Raw genomic sequence first — 22,498 nt, forward strand, 5'->3', positions numbered from 1 at the left:
TGGCCTAGTAGAAAGAGCACAGGCCTGGGAGTCAAAGGACCTGGCTTCTAATCCTGCCTTTCTCATTTGTCTGCTGTGTGACCTAGGGCAAGTCCTGTACTTCTCTGTGCCTCAGTTACCTCATTTTTAAATGGGATTAAGACTATGAACCCTTTGTGAGACAGGAACTATGTCCAACCTGATTATCTTGTAACTAACCCTGCACTTAGTACAGTGCCTGGCACTAGTAAGAAGTTAAATACCTTAATAAAAAGGGAGAAGAGGTATTGAACCTCCATTTTACAGTTGAAGAAACTGAGGTAAAGAGAAATTAAATGACTTTCATTCATATTTATTGAGTATTTACTGTGCGACTGGCCTAAAGTCACAAAGCAAAAGAGAAGTAAAGGCAGAATAAGAACTCGGGTCTAGAAGCAGCATGGCCTAGTGGAAAGAGCACAGCCCTAGGAGTCAGAGGACCTGGGATCTAATCCTGACTGCACACCTTGCCTGCTGGGTGAACCTGGGCAAGTCATTTAATATCTCTGTGCCTCAGTTTCCTCATCTGTACAATAGGGATTCAATATCTGTTCTCCCTTCTGCTTAGACTGTGAGTCCCATATGGGACAGTGAATGTGACCTGATTACCTTATATTTACCCCAGTGTTTAGTATAGACAGAGTTTTGCACATAATAAGAACTAATACCACAAGTATTATTATTAGCCAGGTTTCAGATTTTCTGCAGGTCTAAATTCTTTGAAAAAGAACAGAGGGGCAGGCTGATTTCTAGTTTCTTTGATTCTACAAGTCATTTGACATATGTCACATGCTGAATATCAAGAGTGCAATTCTGGAGCACACTGAAATATATCTATCATCATTTAATTTTTATTTAGTCAAATACCCCTTAAAACAAACGTTCTCCTGAGACAAAATGCCAAGTCTAGCTTGCTTGTTCTGGAGTGCCTCCATTTAAATCTTGAGAAAGGACACAGTGGTAAACCATGGGTGACAACTTTCATTTACCTTTTATGTCCTGGAAAATCACTGAAACAGATGTTTGTGGTTATCAGAAACACTATAAGCAGTAGCCAAAGAGCAGTGAGGTGTTGCCTGGAAACTCTATCACGGTAAGTAGCACTCTGATTTTGTAACCACATTTCTAAATCAGCTTTTATTTTTTTCAGGCTGCTTTTTTCCACTTTGGAAATATGACTAGGCAGTAAACATTTTTCTGTCCCTGAAGAATACTTCTCCAAAACACTTACTCTCTCCATGCACCAGTTGCGTGGCCATCCTGACAATGTACAACAAAGCTGTTCAGACCACACTGGGCCTGTTGGGAGTGATCACCTTGGAAGTAAAGGAAAACTTTGAAGGCTTCAAAATCTTTGAGGATTTGAGAGGCACTGTGGACTAGTAGAAAGAGCATGGGCTTGCAAGTCAGAGGACCACCGTAATTCTAGTTCCGGCTCTACTACTTGTCTGCTGTGTGACTCTGGACAGGTCACTTCTCTAGGTCTCAGTTTCCTCATCTGTGAAATGGTATTTGATGTCTTTTCTCCTTCCTTCTTAGATTATGAGCTCCATGTGGGACAGGAACTGTGTCCAATCTGATAATTTGTCCAACCTGATAATTTTGTAACTACCCAGGGACTAGTACAGTACTTAGGACAAAAGAAGTGCTTAACAAGTACCAAAAAAAATCAAAACACAATCTTTTTTATTAGTTCTAAGTCCAAGATGGTTATTTTTGACTCTTGAGAACTATCTAAGCTGTTTCACCAACGATCCCTAGCCCAAGTCCTGCCTCTGACCTGAAACATCCTCCCTCCTCAAATCTGACACACAATTACTCTCCCCCCGACCTTCAAAGCCTTATTGAAGGCACATCTCCTCCAAGAGGCCTTTCCAGACTATGCCCCACTTTTCCTCATCTCCCACTATCTTCTGCATCACCCTGGCTTGCTCCCTTTGCTCTTCCCCCCTCTTAGCCACACAGGACTTATGCACATATCTGTAATTTTATTTATGTGTATTGATGTCCGTTTCCCCTACCCTAGACAGTAAGGTCACTGTGGGCAAGGAATGTCACTGCTTACTGCTGTACTGTACTTTTCCAAGTGCTCAGTTCAGTGCTCTGTACACAATAAGCACTCAATAAATACTAATAAATGAATGAATACAAGCAAATCGGCTGGGACACTGTCCCTGTCCCACATGGGGCTCACAGTCTCAATCCCCACTTTACCGACAAGGTAACTGAGTCACAGAGAAGTGAAGTGACTTGCCCAAGGTCACACAGCAGACAAATGGTGGAAACAAGATTGGAATTCATGACCTTCTGACCCCCAGCAGCATGCCATGCAGCTAGGCAGCATCAAGATCCAGACCAAAATTAAGGTTGAACTCCCAGACTTGCTCATCCCAGGGTTCTGACAAGGCCTGAGAGAATCCAACCAGGTTGAAGAAACTGGGTATAAGACAGGTGAGTGCCTTGCGAGTGTAAGAACAATCACAAGAAATGATGGCTTCTGGGTGACTTTCTTTGATCGTATTCCACCAATCGTAACACTGCTTTAGGGGCCACCCTCCACTGGTTGACACGCCTAGATATGTGTCTTTTTGATATACGAGCTCTTTGAAGCATGTTTCCCTCCCAATTCTCAACCCCTGCCCCCCAGAGTTCCCACCCCTACTTTCACCCCCACATTCAAAATGAAAAGTTGACACCTCTGAAGTTTAAGATAATGCATGTATGAAACGATGGTGCCTGAAACCCCTTTCAGGCTGCAGCAGTTTCAGATTATCCCGGACAACGTAATTCCCAAATTTCAAACAGCAATATAACCTTTTCAAATCACACTAAAAATATCCAGTATTTCAGTTACTCTCTCTGTCATAGACCAATACTGGACATAAAAACCCATAATTGCACTATAAACGGGAGGAGTTTTATGTTACTCAATGATTCCAATGTTCACAACTATGCAAACATCCTCTGGGGATGACCTGAACACCACCCAGAAGACAAAGCAATTCCAGCAATTCAATAAACACAGTATGATGAAAACTTGATAGTCCATGAGGGATGATACATGAGCCTACATGACATGATTAGACTGTACGCCCGTGATTAGACTGTAAGCCCGTCAAAGGGCAGGGACTGTCTCTGTTACCGATTTGTACATTCCAAGCGCTTAGTACAGTGCTCTGCACATAGTAAGCACTCAACAAATACTATTGAATGAATGAATAACTAAAGGTAAAAAAACTGGGCCTAAAAACTCAGCCAATAGTCAAACTTAAAAATCATGATAAAAAACCCCGCAAAATAAACCAGAACTATCGTATCAAAACTACAAATATGACTATCAAAAATAACAGAGATGCGACTGTCTACTATTTAAATCAGCTACCTGGATTAAAATCTTAAGCATTCAATAATAATAATAATAATGTTGGTATTTGTTAAGCGCTTACTATGTGCAGAGCACTGTTCTAAGCACTGGGGGAGATACAGGGTAATCAGGTTGTCCCACAAGAGGCTCACAGTTAATCCCCATTTTACAGATGAGGGAACTGAGGCACAGAGAAGTTAAGTGACTTGCCCACAGTCACAGAGCTGACAGTGGCAGAGCCGGGCTTCGAACCCATGACCACTGACTCCCGAGCCCAGGCTCTTCCCACTGAGCCACGCTAAATACCACTGATGATGATATACACAGAGAAGCAGTGTAGCCTAGCAGAAAGAGCATGGGCCTGGGAGTCAAAGGACCTGGGTGCTAATCCCTGCAGTGCCATAGGCTATGTGACCTTGGGCATATCACTTAACTTCTCTGTGCCTCAGTTATCTCATCTGTAAAATATGGATTAAATCCTTCCACATAATCTTTAAATTACATATTATAAATTATTTATTCATATTAGTGTCTGTCTTCCTCTCCAGACTGTAAGCTCATATGGGCAGGGAACGATTCTGTTAATTCTGCTGTTTTGTACTCCCTCGAGCTCTTGGTACAGTGCTCTGCACATAGTAAGTGCTCAGTAAATACTATCGACTGAATGATTCTCTCTCCTACTTAGAAAATGAGCCCCAGGTGCAACAAGGACTGATTACATCATTAACCCCACCATTTAACACAGTGCTTGGCACCTAGTAAGTGCTTATCAAGGACGATAATTATATGTGCATCATTGGAGTATATGTGTGTTTGGAGAAAGTTCAAGGCAACATGGTAGCAAGCTCTACATTACTAAGAAAACAAAATATGTTAAAATGATTTCTTCTCTACATATTATTCTTCTTTGTCCACAACATAACTTCTAAGCTGGCTTTTGAGCAAACAGCCTTCAGAAATTGCTCTCTTCTGACATCATTAGTCTCCATAGTAACCTTCTCAGACTGTTACTGTGGATCTGTAAGAGGCACCGTCAACTTCTATCAATTCCAAACAAGGGCTAGAAATGCCCTGGTTAGCAGAAGCAAGACAAAACAGTTCCATTCATGATACCTTCATAGAAACCTAGTTTACTCTTCTGACATAAACCGCATTTTTTTTTTTAAGCCACCTAAAGAAAAACTATCTTTGTTAATTAGCACTGAGGCTGTCCCTTGTAGGTTTGCATTTCCTGGTCTCTTTGGAAACTCTTGTTGGCCACAGCAAAAATCATGTCCCTAAAAATGAAATCTCATGTGGTCTCTCAATTGGGTGCCATTATAGTATTATCAAAGCTGCTGGAGCTTCATAATGAAATGTTATTTGTAATTATTAGTGCAGGCAGAAGACACTTTCCTCTTTAAATGAAGTGCTAACACTTACAGCCTCTTTCCTTCATCCTCTCTATGTAACATAGCCACCATGGACAAATTCTCTAGGCCTAATTCAGGTGACTTCACAAACAGATATGTTCTACCTCCTGGGAAGCTCAAACAAAGCAAGAATCAATCAATCAATGGCACTTTTTGAGTGTTCACTTTCCACAGAGCAGTGTACAAAGACAGGCAGCCTCACAAAAGGATTTGGAATTTCAAGAAATGGAATAGTTCAATGTACGTTGACCACAATAAACCCTGTGATTGAGGCCTGGAATATAATTTGGGATTTATGACAAGGAAAACTTGCCTCTTGTTTTCCAGGAAACTATGTTTGTGTCTGCTATATTATCCCAATCCGTCATAAATAATAAACTATCAGTGAGAACAAATGGAAAATATAGTTCTTTTAAAAGGGGAAAGAGCAAATCAAAGGATTACTGGATTTTGCTACCATATTAGCATTTACTTTAAGTAAGCTAATCATTTTTTAATGGAAGTTCCAAACTTTTCATTGTAATTATTAAGCACTTTCTATGTGCCACTCACTGTGCTACGTGCTGAGAGAGATACAAGTTAATCAGGTTGGACACAGTCCATGTCCCACAGGGGTCTGTCTGTCAATCCCCATTTTACAGATGAGGTAAGGTACAGAGAAGTTAATTGACATGCCCAAGGTCACACAATAGACCTGTGGCAAAGCTGGAATTAGAACCCAGGTACTTCTGACTACCAGGCTTGTGCTCTAAGTGATTAACCTGTGAAATGAAATAACTCATGATGGAAATTTTTATATATTTTCATGTTAAACAGATGTAATTTTAGGCCACATTCATATCATGTTTCTCCTTGGAATAATAATAATGATAATAATAATAATGGTATTTATTAAGCACTTACTATGTGCCAAGCACTGTTTTAAGCACTGGGGTAGATACAAGATAGTCAGGTTGTCCCACATGGGGCTCACAGTTTTAATCCCCATTTTACAGAAGAGATAACTGAGGCAGAGAGAAGTTAAGTGGCTTGCCCAAGATCACACATCAGGCAAGTGGTGGAGCCAGGATTAGAATTCACATCCTCTTGATCCCAAACCCATGCTCTTTTCACTAAGCTAACGCTGCTCCCCAGCACTGCTACTAATACAACATAATCCAACGGCCATTCCCTACAAGAAGCAACGGAAAATCAAATATGGCCACAAATATAATACTTACTTTATAATAAGAAAAATAATTATATTTTTTAAGCCTGTAGTACCAAGACTGTCCTATACAGAAACCTCTGAAAAATGACAAAATATTTTCTCTGAGTTCCGAAGGTGTCAGAACTGAAAACTATACATTATTGGTTATTCCAAATAAATCATAATTTGTCATGGGGAGAGCCCAACTAAATCTGTTTTAATTTTAAGAAAGTCAGTCTTCAGTATTATAAATCACTGTCATCAGTTCTTTGTGGCACAGATGACATCTTGGGAAGAAATGAAACCTTTGATCATGAAATGAAAGAAATATCTCTTACCCAACCTCATCCAATATTGAGCCCAAATAAACATATGACAAACAGATTTTTTCTCTCTCAGTTATACCTGCAGAAGTTTATGAGCAAACTGAATTGTAGAAAATTTTAGTACAGCTAAATTGCACACCTCAAATTAAGTTTAATACATTTTTTAGTGTTTTTATAGCTACCAGCTCTTCCCAGAACACTACCATTTTCCAAAAATATCTTGAAAATAATTCTGAAGTACATTTACCTCCTTGCACATACGTCTAGGTTTTTTGAGATAACCACATTATTTGATCGCTTAATTGGAATTGGATCTCACGGGGTGTAACTAACACAATTCAAACAAAGAACAGATGTTTTCTCTCCAAAATTCTGTTTTTCTATACCTCACTTTAATCCCATCACTGAGCATCTTATTTTGAAGAAATAGATGCACATCTATCCTTCATACTGTTTTACAATAGGAAACTTCACATATCCCTTGAAATCTTGCTCTGTTTACCGTGAAATGGTTGAGGAACTAGGGAATAAAACATTTTTCTGAGAGGTTGATTTGCTGTGTCTATTGGGTTGGGACCTCAAGGCCATCTGGAAATACTTAGAGAACAACGGCTAACGATTTATGGCTTGAAGGAGTTTCCAAAAGGAAAATAGACTAGAGGCATAGACTAGAAGTTAAACATGCTGGACACGAATGTGATCCTGTCAAAGAGATTATCTCCATGCTGTTAGCAACTGAACCCTTCATCCAACGGCCCATGTTTCACCCCTGTGTTCTTCCTTTCTTGAACTTCGTCCTAACTTCCTAGTCTACTATGGATTTAAAGTCTCCCAATTCAAAGGTTTCTGCTAGTGACAATTACAAAGACTCATAAGGCAAAACACATGCTTCAGTATGAGAACAATAGGACAATCGTCCATAATTTTCACAGCAATGGGAATGTGATACATTTGCTCTTCTTCAAAGAGCCATGAAAGGATGCCCCCTTTGAGTTCTGACAAGCAGCTTTAGAAAAAATGCAGTGGGGAGTGACTTTGCTTTGAAATGCCACCAGAGCTGTCTTCATTGACGTTTCTGCGGAGCGGTCTTACTGACCAAATTCTGCTTTGAACATCAGCTCTGGAGACCATATAATCAATGCATAACATGAAATCATTTAATGCAGTTGTGCCTATTCAAAATTGTTCCTTTCCAAAATGCTTGCCCCATTTAAGCAATAGTTATAGGGTGAAATAACAAATAAAATCAGAAGGAGAGCCAAATAAAGAAGAGTAGGCAAGGTGAAAGACACAGATTTCTAGGAAAAAATTGAAAACAGACGGAATGAAACATACTGCAGCTTTTCTGGGAAGGAGAAGCTAACGAGGACGTGGATCTGACTTGGGGGGTGGTAAGATGTATGGAGAATGTATAGAAAAAGACAAGGTAATAAGGTCAATATAATATAAGGTCAATAAGGACGAAGTGAAAGGACTTTTAAAGTGAAATGGGAACAGGGAATAGGATTCTGAAATGAATGGGAACCCAATGAAATTGTATGAAAATGGGGATGAAATGGTCTCATTTCCTTGTACTTGAAAGGCAATCAATAGCAGTATTTAAATACATGCTGCAACACAGAGTACCAGGACTTCGTGACCTCTCAGAAAGAGGAACAGTACAGGTCACATGGAGGCAAGGTTAAAAAAAAAGATGATAATAAGATTAATATATCTACTTTGAACCACATCATTTTATAATGGGATTCATAGAATTCACCCCTTCAAATCTGTAATCCTTGTTTTTTTTGGGTTGTTTTTGTCTTGTGTGTGTGTGTGTGTATATGTACTTTTTCGGTGAGGAGAAGACACACTGATTTGCTATTTCTGAAATTTGCTTTTTTTTTGCTGGAGAAAATACTGTCAATTTAATTAAAATTAATTTAAAGGAGGTCCCTTACACTGAATGATTTCAGTGAAAGGGCTTCACTGCAGATCTGCTGAGCTAATAAAGGCAAGAAGAATAATGCTTCAAGAAGTGCTGGAAACTTGGAAAAATTGTGGAAAAGCTGGGACAGATTTCAGATAGAATAGGATTTTATCCTATTAAATGGTTTAACTAAGAGTTAAATCTAAGTAGAGGAGAAAATAAGGTTACAGGAAGCAGGATCAGGGAAAATGGTTATCTGAAACCTAGCAGCAAGGTATTAATCCTAGGGGATGTGAGAAGAAGAGGGAGCCAGGGACATGAACACAGGGAGGAATCTAATTTTCCAAGTGAGTACTATCAGGAAGTTAGCAAGGGATAATGTTAGCATTTGTTTCACAGGACAATTGTTTTATTTGGGGATTCCATTATCTTTGTAGTGGGATTTAGTCAGTCTCTTAATAGCACAGTTCTTGGTTAACACTGCACCTGAAAAATGAAATGCTGAGAGGAAACAAAATAACATATACAAATGTCCCAGAGGTGTTGATCAAGAAGTTACAATTAATGCAAAAAAATAGAGACCACATAAGAAAGGTCATGCAGCTTAATAGTAAGAAGTAGGAAGAGCCCCAAGATTGGGTCACTAAGGAAAAAAAAAAAAAGAAAAACCTAAACTCTTGAAGGTAAGAAATGGACAGAAGCTTAACTTCTTTTTTCTGAACTGATCATGCAATAGGAAAAGGCTTAACTGGCAATAGCTACTTACAGGCTCATTGGTATTGCGAATTTCTCACTCTAGGCTTCAAGGCTCTGCATCACCTTGCCCCCTCCTACCTCTCCTCCCTTCTCTCTTTCTACCGCCCACCCCACACGCTCCGCTCCTCCGCCGCCCACCTCCTCACCGTCCCTCGGTCTCGCCTATACCTCCGTCGATCCCTGGGCCACATCCTCCCGCGGTCCTGGAACTCCCTCCTTCCTTACCTCACCCAAACTAATTCGCTTCCCCTCTTCAAAACCCTACTTACAGCTCACCTCCTCCAAGAAGCCTTCCCAGACCGAACTCCCCTTTTCCCTCTGCTCCCTCTACCCCCCCTTCACCTCTCCGCAGCTAAACCCTCTTCTCCCCCCTTTCCCTCTGCTCCTCCCCCTCTCCCATCCCATCCCCTCAGCACTGTACTCGTCCGCTCAACCTATATATCTTCATTACCCTATTTATTTTGTTAATGAGATGTACATCACCCTGATTCTATTTATTTGCTATTGTTTTAATGAGATGTTCTTCCCCTTGATTCCATTTATTGCCATTATTCTTGTCTGTCCGTCTCCCCCGATTAGACCGTAAGCCCGTCAAAGGGCAGGGACTGTCTCTATCTGTTACCGATTTGTACATTCCAAGCGCTTAGTACAGTGCTCTGCACATAGTAAGCGCTGAATAAATACTATTGAATGAATGAATTGTGAACCCAGTATAAAGCCTTGTCCAAAATTGTAAGTCTATTTTCAGAATTGGGGATTTCATGGACATCAATGTTGCAAAGATACTGCGGTTAAGAATAAGCTGAAAGATACGCTGTGCAAGTATAGCTTGGTGATGAAAGTTCATAAACCTTTATTTTGATTATGGACTTTTATAAGATTAAACATGCACATTTTAGAGCTGTTTCCTAGTTAGTAACTTGGAATAACCAAAGATAAACATTTACTTCAGAACTAAGAAATCTAAAATCCACTGTTCCGGAAACGTACAATTCATACCACTATAATAAGAAAAATAAAGCGTGCCTCTAAATTTTTAGGATTTCTGCCTTGAACTTTTGTGGATACAGCCCATGACCTTTTTCTATTCTAAGTTCTTCATAAATTCAGATTTCAGTGGTCTGTTCACTTGGTAAGTAACCCTACCTTGTGGTGTTTAAAGATCATTTTTAAAAGACACACACTTTATAACTAAGGTTGTGTCTTCACAGGCAAACTGCCATGGAAAATTTCTAGCAATAGACTGGATAATCAGGATAAAATAACCATGCTACTAAAAATACTTGGGAGAGGGGAAAATAGTATAGGAAGGAATGAGGGAACATTTTTAGGCTTTTCTTTCTTTTTTTTTTTTGGCTTGCCTTGGATCTACTGCTGTTGACCTATGATACTGCTAAAGTACTAGGTTACACTAAAGGAGACCAGAAACATCCATCAACGACTCATTTCTTGATACCTTTGCAATATTGTTCAAAATAGACAACTTGGAAAGAGATTTCAAAAGACACAACCTATCTCCCACTACTGTAATGACAAAGGAAAACTCCTTATCCGCTTTTTACAGGTATCCAAGGCTTCTCACAAGGATGGACAGAAGAAATTTACAATCTACCTGATGTCGAGTTAATCATTCCATCCCTAACAGAGAAGTTTTATCTGGGGGGCAATAGCTGCATTTTTTTTCATTTGAAAAAAGATATTCATTTTTTGAATATAGCTATTATTTAATATACGTATATATATATGTATGTATATATATTTTATGACTACCAAAAGCATTTCCTTAATCAGTTCTCGTGGCCTTGATACTTTAGTGAGACGGAGCAAAAATAAGCACTCTCTATGAGTAGATACAGCTTCCCTATGTGGAGTGAATGAAGTTTTGCAAGGCTCCAGAGTAAAATTAATGCATTAGAAAAGGTATTTAGCTTACAAAATGGCACCTCTGGGCCTGGTAAATCATTTGTTTGCTTCAAGTAAGCAGTTTGCCCTAAGATCCCATTTTAATCCCAATGCAATATTTTTACTCTCAGCAAAATTTGTATTAGCCCTCCTTGTGGGCAGGGAATGTTTCTACCAACTGTTGATTAATTGCTGAATGGAGTTGGAGGTCTGTATGTATACAGACAGATTGATCACAACCAATGCTACTTATTAAGCACTTTCTGGGTGCAGATCACCCTACTGAGCACTTGAGAGACTATACTATGCCCGCCAGATCGTTCAATTATTGATTACTCTAATTCATAAAGCAAAAGCAACATGACCAAAACTGAGCTCCTCATCTTCCCTCCCAAGCCCTGTCCTCTTACTGACTTCCCTATCACCGTGGATGGTACGACCACCCTTCCTGTCTCTCAGGCCTGAGACCTCGGTGTCATCTTTGACTCGGCTCTCTCACTCACCCCACACATCCAATCCGTCACCAAAACCTGCCGGTCTCACCTTTATAATATCTCCAAGATCCGCCCTTTCTTCTCCACTCAAATGGCTAACTTACTGTTACAAGCTCTCGTAATATCCCAGCTAGATTACTGTGTCAGCCTTCTCTCTGATCTCCATTCCTCCTCTCTCTCCCTGCTCCAGTCTATTCTTCATTCCGCTGCCCGACTCATCTTCCTGCAGAAAAGCTCTGGGCATGTCACTCCCCTTCTTAAAAACCTCCAGTGGTTGCCTATCGACCTCCGCACCAAACGAAAACTTTTCACTCTAGGCTTCGAGGCTCTCCATCCCCTTGCCCCCTCCTACCTCTCCTCCCTTCTCTCTTTCCACTGCCCACCCCGCACACTCCGCTCCTCTGCCGCCCACCTCCTCACCGTCCCCCGTTCTCGCCTATCCCGCCGTCGACCCCTGGGCCACGTCCTCCTGCGTTCCTGGAACGCCCTCCCTCCTCACCTCCGCCAAACTCATTCTCTTCCCCTCTTCAAAACTCTACTTAAAGTTCACCTCCTCCAAGAGGCCTTCCCAGACTGAGCTCCCCCCTTTTTCCCTCTGCTCTCTCTGCTCCCCCCTTACCACCCCTTCACCTCTCCTCAGCTAAGCCCTCTTTAACCCCCTTTCCCTCTGGTCCTCCCCCCTCTCCCTTTCCCTCCGCTCAGCACTGTACTCATCCGCTCAACTGTATATATTTTCATTACCCTATTTATTTTCTTAATGAGATGTACATCACCTTGATTCTATTTATTTGCTATTGTTTTGACGAGATGTTGATCCCCTCGATTCTATTTATTGCTATTGTTCTTGTCTGTCCGACTCCCCCGATTAGACTGTAAGCCTGTCAAAGGGCAGGGACTGTCTCTATCTGTTACCGATTTGTGCATTCCAAGCGCTTAGTACAGTGTTCTGCACATAGTAAGCGGTCAATAAATACTATTGAATGAATGAATAAATGAATGAAAAAGATATTTTCTAAAGCAATAACATCCCAGGATCTTGACTAAAGAGCTTCTCTCTCCAGAATCACTACTCCAGCTTTCCGGATGCGTTTGCTGAAACATCTTAAGAACAAAGGGCCATTTCTGTTTTGCTTATGTTTGCATGGTTTGATTTCCTGTTTATGTTTAATTTAGTACTTGACATCTATTTATCTTTAAATAAAGTGCTGTGAGGAAAGATAGCTCTACATAACCAAATACTTTCCGATTTCTGTTTCCCTGATAAACCGTGAATCTTAATGATTTCCCTAGATGGTCAAAATGGGTTTTATTTTTCTTAAAAATATATAAACAGTGAGGAAGAAATTTAAAGGGAAAGTTCTGACATTCATTAAAATGATTTGGGAATTTTTAACTTTGTTATTCTGATTATCCAGTAGTTGGTAACACCAAATTTTAGAAATAGGAAACTTTGTAAATTATTCTGATTACCTAAATTATCGAAACTAATCCTTGGCAGAGTACTAAATGTCACAGTAATGCATTTTGTTAGAGAATGGCATTACAGAAACCTGGACAGCACGTGGAAGATATTCTGAGCAAAAAAGATCTTTAAAAATGCTTTCTCAATAAACTGCAGGCTGCAATTATGGATGTGTCACATAAAGAATGTTTGCTGCCTTTTTCTTATTGCATTTTTAAGCATAAGGAATAGGCAAAACCTAAGTTTTTTTACCTGAAATTGTTTCATCATAGAAACAAATTTCCCTTACTTTATTTGAATCCACTTGAGAATAATTTATCCAGTTAAATGGAAATCTACCTACATTAAGGTAAACGGCAATTCATTTATTCAGGATGATGTTTCTCAGAGAAAAGGCTGAACAAGTTATGATGTCAGGATTCATCAGTAATCAACAGTTTTGCACTGCTGTGAATACAAATGCGATATAGTGCTGCCTCTAGCACCAAGGTACTTACCAGGAAGGTCTCCACAGACTAGAAATTAGTGGTCTAATTAGTTAGGTGGGCTGTGGTTTCCTTCTGTGAAACAAACATACAAACAAGAAATCAGTATTTGTTCTACTGAAATTTCCAATCATAGCAACACCCCTATGTACTGAAAAAACAGCTTTAGCAATGGCATTAGAAAGAAGTGTCCAGTAGGTTTTCACTAAATTTTTTTTCACTGGAAAAAAATAGCTGAATTCTTCTAAATGAAAAAGAAAAATATATTCATAAAAATCACAATTATTTATTTTTTGTAGCATCGAGCTTTAATGCCATCTTCCTTCATTACACTTGTAAATTTTATTACTCTAAACAATTAAAACTAAGATCATAAAAAGGCAGAAGTTGCACAGAATACCAGTGACATATCTGAGCTATTTCCTAAATAAATATAAACAGCAAGTAACTGCTTTGTTCCACCCCTTATACAAATAAGCAGTGTTTTAGCAACCTTTCTGGAGGGCTAAACCCTGGATGCTGTGGTGTCTTATAAACAACATACATAAAGCTTGAATTGTTTTGTTGTGTTATTATAATATTGTTTTCATAACAAAGGAATGCATGTAAGATGCACAATTGATCTTAGACTTGTTTTCCTGAGTTTCAGATTTTATGGTCAACTTCAGATATTTCAAAAAGAAAAGGCTACAGTACTAACAGTAATGTTATGTACAATATAGTACTTGTAAAGCACTAATTTTGTGCCTAGCACTGTGGTTGATACAAGATAATCAGGTTAGACAGTCCCTGTCCCACAAGGGGCTCAAAGTCTTAATCCCCATTTTACAGATGAAGTAAAAAGAGGCAATGAGGAGTTAAGTGACTTGCTCAAGGTCACACTGCAGGCATGTGGCAGAGCCGGGATTAAAACCCAGGACCTCTGACTCCAGGTCGTGCTCCTTCCACTAGGACTGTAACTAGGAAGCACTGAGGACTAACGGAGTAATAAAAACCTGGGTTCTAATCCTGGCTTCACCCCTTGTCTGCTGTGTGACCTTGGGCAAGTAGCTTAACTTACCTGTGTCTCAGCTACCTCATCTGTGAAATGGGGATATAGACGTCGAAGCCCATGTGGGACGTGGTCTGTGTCCAATCTGATTAGCTTGTATCTATACCAGTACTTAATACAATGTCTGGTACATAGTAAGCAAGTAACAAATACAATAATAATAGAAAAAAAAAACCTAAGAGGAAAGGTAGCATATAAACCCACAAATCCATGTTGAAAGGTGACTATCCCAGAAACACAGATCTGCAAAGAACCTTTAGCGGTTAACCAGTTCATCTTTCTATCTTCAAGCAGAGTATATTTCTGAAAAAAAATGAAATTTTTTCTAAAATTCTAAATTTTTTCTTAGAAATCTCTGGAGACCTCACAAAATCCCTAATCACATCTTTCTAGTATATGACAACTCAGATATACACAAGGTCATCATGTATTCTTAATTTTATTTTTCAAAGTTCAGTTTTTTTTCTTTAACAATAATAAGAATGATGATTATAGTGGTATTTAGCAAACATTTATTATATATTATGTGCCAAGCACTGTACTAAACACTGGGGTAGATACCAAATAAACGGTCAGACAGTCTCTGCCCTACATGGGACTCAAAGTCTAAGAGGAAGAGAGAATGGGCATTTTATTCCCATTTTATAGCTGAGGAAACTGAAGAACAGGAAATTTAGGGATTCTCCCCAGGGTCACATCTCAGGCAACTGGCAGAGCTTTTTTGTTGTTGCTTTTTTTAAATGGTATTCATTAAAGGGCTTACTGTGTGTCAGGCACTGTTCTAAACAATGCAAACTAATTAGGTTGGACACAATCTGACCCCACTTTACAGAAGACGTAACAGACACAGAGAAGTTAAGTGACTTGTGCAAGGTCACACAGCAGACAAGTGGGAAAAGAACCCAGGTGTTCTGATTCTCAGTAACAGCTTGAAGAAGAAGTCTGTCCCTCAGTGTCTGACTAAGCCTCTCAGGGTCAGGCTAACAACGCAAGCAGCTAGTCTCACCTTCAAGCCTGTCCCCTCTGCATGCCTTTCGGGATGACGGGAAGTTCCTCAGCCTTTTGAATAGCAGTTTTTCTGCTCTGCCCAAAAAGGATACTATCCAGAGTCTAATCATTCTGGTCAAAATAGTAAGACTAGAGAAAGCTATCAGTACCTCCAGTTATCAGTTGTAGATTGTGTCTCCTCAAAGACTTATCAGGAGGCTGTCCAAAGACGATATATCATAGACACAATGCCTTGCTCCCATAAACCAGCCTGACATTCTCAAAGTGCTCCATGCTCAGTTTTAACGAAGACATGAGTTCCCAAGCCCCATTTTATTGAACTGCAAATCCATTTTTATTACTTTTTTCCCCCAAACTTATGCAGTTCATCTATTGTAGATAAGACATTGTTATCAGGAAATCTTTTCTTGTAAATAACCTAAATCCCGACTGCTGAAATTACCTTTATCGGTACTTTCTGAGTGTTTACTGTGTGAAGGGAACAGAACCAGGGCCTCTGGAAATTATAATCCAGGAGGTGCTTTGATGGGGTGGAAAGAACATGGGTTTGGAGAAAAAACAACAGTGGCATTTACTAAATGCCAAGCACTGTGCTAAGGGCTGGAGTAGATACAAGATGATCTGATCACAAAACAAAACCATTTTGCTGTGGATATACTATTAAAAAATGCTCTTGTTAAGTTTTTCCCTTTGTTTCCACCTGATCTACTCAGTACCTGATCTCCCTCCTACTTAGTCTATCAGCCCCATGTGGGAGCCTGTCCAGTTGGATTAGCATGTATTTACCCGCTGGGGTTTAGAATGGTGAATGTCACATAGTGAGCACTTAAATAATGATAACCACTTTTTAACATGGTCATTTCTCATTTTTTCCATTTAAAAAAAATTATTTTATTCTGAAAATGGCTTTGCTAAATTAGGTACAAAGTGTCTGGAACTACAAAAATTTCTTAGGGGTTACCTCACTCCTAACGTTTGCCTCCCCATCCCACCCCACCCCTAGACTGTAAGCTTATTATGCGCAGGGGACGCATATGCTAATTCTGTTGTGTTATACTCTCCAAAGCGCTTAGTACAATGCTCTGCATATAGAAAGCACTCAATAAATGTAACTGAGTGACTGATTTCCATGCTACTTTCACTTTGATTTTAAAGATTAATATAATCAAAACATCCAGGCTTCATACATTTTGTCAAATTTATTTGGTCCCCCATATATTCTATTGGTTTGGGCTTAATACAAACTTTCTGGGGGTTTGCTCACGTGCGTGAAAATCTGATAAGATTTGGCATATGAATAGACTCGAAAAGCTACAAGTACCTTAATGTCATAAGCTTTATATTTTGGATAAATTGAAGGTTAAAAAAATTAAATGTCAGGAATACAGTTCTCAAAATACTATGTAACTTTAAAATTGGGTAGAAAGTGGTGGGTGGCAAGCTTTTTTTGCTCTTATTTACTTAAAAATGAAATCAGTTCATTTAAGGAAACCAAAACATGTCAGTTGATCTATCTTTAGTAGTTAGAACATGAGACTTGGAATCAGGAAAGTTACATTCTATTTCAAATTTAAGCATGGACTCGCATCTTAATTTAGAACCAGTCATTTACCATCTTTTGTGGGTTGGATTTCTTCACCTGGAAAACAAGATAAAGACACTATCTTGTAAAAAATCAGTGGGACGCCAGAATTTCTCTAAGTCAGAAAAACTTCCCTTTGGAAAACGATAAGCAGCAGTCTGCCTCCTCGGTCCAAATCTGCTCCACTTTCACTAATACTGGAAAGCGGAAGATGAAATGATGCTTGCTGTTTTTGTCTTCTGGAATCAAATTGGGATTAGACAAAAATTTCTAATCATGGGAGTGTGAGTTTCTGGTTGACATTTCACATCTCTCCCTTCCAATCACCACCTCTTGGCTCGTGGCTCTTTGGGAGAGGGTCAAAAGCAGGAGGCTTGGAGGACTGGCCAGCCCGACTGGGGATGATGTCATCAGAAGCCTGACTCTGCCTCTTCCCCTCTCCCCACCTTCTGCAGAATCCTGGCTGAACTGTAGTATGACCAGTTCGGAGAAATGATTATCTTGGAGGAATGACTCTGATCATCTTGGAGGAATTCACCAAAATGGCAGGATCACTGCCCACGAAGATGCACTTCTTCTGGGGAATGAATCTCTTCACTCACTCCTTTCTAGCTCACTCTCCACTTCTGCCAAGATCAGCTTCTAACTGTACCTCACTCAACCCTCCAGCCTCGCACCTATTCACTCAAGATGTTTTCCCACCCTGGAATAAAGTAGTTAATCAATAGTATTTAATGTTTACTGTGTAGAGATCACCATACTAAGAACTTGGGAGAGTGCAATACAATAGTGTTGACAGGCACAATCGCTGAGCACAATGAATTTTACAGACTAGAGGAAGAGTTGAATATTAAATAAATTACAGGTACGGGAAATGGCAGAGAATAAGGATATACATGTAAATCTTCCCTGATTCATGCACATTGTCCCCATCACCTCCGTCCAACATCAACCTTAACATGTGTACATTTTATTCTGATCATTAACACTTACAGCTGTACATTTTTATTTTTATTCTGATTTATTCAGCTATTTCATCCTGATACATTTGTACTACTTCTGTTATATTCTTGTTCCTCCCCCTCTCATTGTCAGTAAATACTCTGTGTCTACTTTTCCTTCCCCACTCCATTAGATTGTAGATTATCTGAAGGTAGGACTGACTCATGTGCCTTGCTTCTAATGTACTCTCCCAAGTACTCAGAACAGTGATTTGATTCACATTCCATGGATGTTCAATAAATACTCTTGATGGTAATTATGACAGCCATTTTCTGGGCGAGCTGGAGTGCTAGACTATATTTGTATCCAAGGTTCTCTCTTTCTTCGTCCCAATTCTAACATCAATGTGTACTCTGTGACATAACGGAGGTCCCTAAACTAATGAAATTGAATGGCTTTGCCTGTGCACTTAACATTAAATGAGCACTCATGTTTTCCCAATGGCTTTTCTACCCTGGGTTTTATTTGTTTGTTTTTCTTATATAACAATTTGGCTTAACCCAGCAGTTCACTGGAGCAAGCACACAAATATATGCTGTGATGACAAACAAAGTCAAGGACCTCAACTGCTTGTGGTCATTAAAGATCCCAAGGCACTTTTAGTAACAACAAGTTCTTAGCCCAGAAAACCTGGTCAAATGCCAACTCAGGTAATTATATTCAGTCTACCTAATTTCCCCAGGCAATTCTAATTGAAAATAGTATTGTCCTTTGCTTCAATATTAATCTGCAGCAAAGTGTCCTGCTTCTTCCGCTTCTTGCTACCCATAAGACGAATGAGCTGGCTTTCGTTCTAGTGCAGGTTTTTTTTTTCTTTGTTCTTTTTTTGAAAACTTTTTTTAAAATGTGCAGGACTGGATAAATAAAAGACATTTTAATAATGGCACATCAGCGTGGTGAATATTGCAATTAATACCGCAGGCTTCAATCTGAATTTTCACTGGGGTATAGAAAAATGAGCAGGTTAGATCAATACAAAAATGACAATAAGTAGGGTAGTTTTATTCAACATTTTGAAATGGTAAATTCCCAAAGTGATTTTTTTATATTGAACAAAATACTTGATAGTACAAAAATATGTCTCTATGCACCACATGGAAATAAGAAAAACAAAAATATGAAGCAACTGCTGACTGTATCTTTACTGATTAATCAACAAGCAAATTTGCTCTTCTGTAAACAGACCTTTAGATTTGAGCAGAACCATATCATGTTCCAGCCATTCTGCATTTGATTAACTGTGTCAAACTACAGGGTGAATAAAATTGAAACACCCATGAATGACAATCCTCTCATCCAAGGTACAACTTGGATTGCTACTTTTGGCAGGTTTTCATTTATGTGCTTTTTACAAAAGCATTCAAATAAGGAAAAATAATAATATATTTTATTATTTTTGATATCCTGGATATTGCTGAGTAGATAACATCAGATTACTATAGCTACTTTTACTCTATTAGAGAAGGAGCAGGGTTGGGCAATGCTCTGGGAAGTCAGAAGATCAGGGTTCTAGTCCCAGCTCTGCCACTGGCTTCCTGTGTTACCTCAACCTCTCTGGAGTTCTAGTCTCATATCTGTAAGACTGAGATATAAATATTGCCTTTTCCGACGACACAGGAACGTTTGGGTACAACACGAAGTAAGTAATGGGAAAACGATTTGGGGAATAAAAGCACTGTATACATTTAAGGTTGTCAATTATTACAATAAATAAAATAACTATCATTTGCTCTTCTGTATCACTAAGGTGAATTCGCTTCTTGCAGTCTACCAGCCACTGGACCTTCCCTGTCCCTGCTGAATTATCAGGTACAGCATATCTATTCCTGCACACAAATATATAATCCTCCCCCCTGCAGAAAACCACTGGAAACTGTCAGAGCAACCTCCTTGGTTTTCCCCCTCAAGATAGGGAGTAAATGACTCTTCAGTATTTACAGTAACAGTAACGCTAATGACGATGATAAAGACCTTTGTCATTAGCCCTGATGGCCCTGCAATGTCAGAATAAAAATACCCACTTACTGCAGAAAATGACTACCCTATCTGGAAAGTTGAGATACTCTGCAGCCCGACAAATATCAGCTAGCATCAGCACTGCCATAAACCTGAAGCACTATTCCATTCCTAGCAATACTACCTCAGGGGAGAGAAAGGAACAGAGATATTGAAAAAAAAGAAATCAGGTTTATACCCCACTCAGCTCATTTTCCCATTTTTCCGAGCCCACTACGGAATTATTTTTTCCCCAAGTTTTTCGGCCCACTCCAGCCTGTTTGCAAGCATAGAGCTTCTTTAGAAGTGCAGTCGAATCCTAATGATTGTAATGACACTTAACAGGTGGGAGTTCTCTTAATGAGATTGAAATGGGGTTGGGGAGATGGGGGAAGTGTCTAGATGGAAAATAAAAGTATCTAGGTGGAAAATGGAAGATGGGTAGAGTAAATTGGCACTGAATCCATAAGCAGCAAGGCTTAGTGGCTAGAACATAGATCTGGGAGTCAGAAAGACCTGAGTTCTAATTCCACCTCTGTCACTTGTCTGCTGTGTGACCTTGACCAAGTCACTTAACTTCTCTCTGTGCCTCAGTTACCTCTTCCATAAAATGGAGATTAAGCCTGTGAACTCCATGTGGGAAAGAGACTGTGTCCAACCTGGTTAGCTTGTATCTACCCCAGCGTTTAGTACTGTGCCTGGTACATAGCAAGCGCTTAACAACGTGGCTCAGTGGAAAGAGCCCGGGCTTGGGAGTCAGAGGTGACGGGTTTGAATCCCGGCTTTGCCACTTAGCTGTGTGACTGTGGGCAACCCGCTCTTGACCCCACTTCCCCCTCCAGTTATCGTCCTATCTCCCTACTACCCTTCCTTTCCAAAATCCTAGAACGAGTCGTCTACAATCGATGCCTAGAATTCCTTAACTCCCATTCTCTCCTAGACCCCCTCCAATCTGGCTTCCGTCCCCTCCACTCTACCGAGACTGCTCTCTCTAAGGTCACCCGTGACCTCCTTCTTGCCAAATCCAATGGCTCCTACTCCATTCTGATCCTCCTTGACCTCTCTGCTGCCTTTGACACTGTCGACCATCCCCTCCTCCTCCATACCTTATCTCACCTTGGCTTCACGGACTCTGTCCTCTCCTGGTTCTCCTCTTACCTCTCTGGCCGATCATTCTCGGTCTCCTACGCTGGAGCCTCCTCCCCCTCCCATCCTTTAACTGTTGGAGTTCCTCAAGGGTCAGTTCTTGGCCCTCTTCTGTTCTCCATTTACACTCACTCCCTCGGTGAACTCATCGCTCTCACGGCTTTGACTACCATCTCTACGCAGATGACACGCAGATCTACATCTCCGCCCCTGTCCTCTCCCCTCCCTTCAGGCTCGCATCTCCTCCCGCCTCCGGGACGTCTCCACCTGGATGTCGGCCCGCCACCTAAAACTCAACATGAGCGAGACTGAGCTCCTCATCTTCCCTCCCAAACCCGGTCCTCTCCCAGACTTCTCTATCACCGTGGATGGCACGACCATCCTTCCCGTCTCTCGGGCCCGCAATCTCGGTGTCATCCTTGACTCGTCTCTCTCGTTCACCCCACGCATCCTATCCGTTACCAAGACCTGCCGGTTTCACCTCTACAATATCGCCAAGATCCGCCCTTTCTTCTCCACCCAGACGGCTACCTTACTGTTACGGGCTCTCGTTATATCCCGGCTAGACTACTGTGTCAGCCTTCTCTCTGACCTCCCTTCCTCCTCTCTCGCCCCGCTCCGGTCTATTCTTCACTCCGCTGCCCGGCTCATCTTCCCGCAGAAACGATCTGGGCATATCACTCCCCTTCTTAAACAACTCCAGTGGTTGCCTATCGACCTCCGCTCCAAACAACAACTCCTCACTCTAGGCTTCAAGGCTCTCCATCACCTTGCCCCTTCCTACCTCTCCTCCCTTCTCTCTTTCTACCGCCCACCCCGCACGCTCCGCTCCTCCGCCGCCCACCTCCTCGCCGTCCCTCGGTCTCGCCTATCCCGCCGTCGACCCCCGGGTCACGTCCTCCCGCGGTCCTGGAACGCCCTCCCTCCTCACCTCCGCCAAACTGATTCTCTTTCCCTCTTCAAAACCCTACTTAAAAATCACCTCCTCCAAGAGGCGTTCCCAGACTGAGCTCCTCTTCCCCCTCTACTCCCTCTGCCATCCCCCCTTTACCTCTCCGCAGCTAAAGCCTCATTTTCCCCTTTTCCCTCTGCTCCTCCACCTCTCCCTTCCCATCCCCACAGCACTGTACTCGTCCGCTCAACTGTATATATTTTCGTTACCCTATTTATTTTGTTAATGAATTGTACATCGCCTCGATTCTATTTAGTTGCCATTGTTTTTACGAGATGTTCTTCCCCTTGACGCTGTTTATTGCCATTGTTCTTGTCTGTCCGTCTCCCCCGATTAGACTGTAAGCCCGTCAAACGGCAGGGACTGTCTCTATCTGTTGCCGACTTGTTCATCCCAAGCACTTAGTACAGTGCTCTGCACATAGTAAGCGCTCAATAAGTACTAT

At 40.8% G+C, this 22,498-nt stretch overlaps 1 protein-coding gene across 5 annotated transcripts in view; it reads right to left on the reverse strand.

The window, feature by feature from the left end:
* The window catches only part of PLCB4 (phospholipase C beta 4), a 272,520-nt gene that overhangs the window by 163,533 nt on the left and 86,489 nt on the right, over positions 1 to 22,498 (reverse strand). For all 5 annotated transcript variants that reach the window (XM_029072432.1, XM_029072431.1, XM_029072428.1 and 2 more), the window contains one exon: positions 13,330 to 13,392. The gene's annotated coding sequence lies outside the window, so the exon portion shown is untranslated. The remainder of the gene's footprint in view (positions 1 to 13,329; positions 13,393 to 22,498) is intronic.

This window comes from Ornithorhynchus anatinus, chromosome 9 (assembly GCF_004115215.2).
Source record: "Ornithorhynchus anatinus isolate Pmale09 chromosome 9, mOrnAna1.pri.v4, whole genome shotgun sequence".
NCBI lineage: Eukaryota > Metazoa > Chordata > Mammalia > Monotremata > Ornithorhynchidae > Ornithorhynchus > Ornithorhynchus anatinus.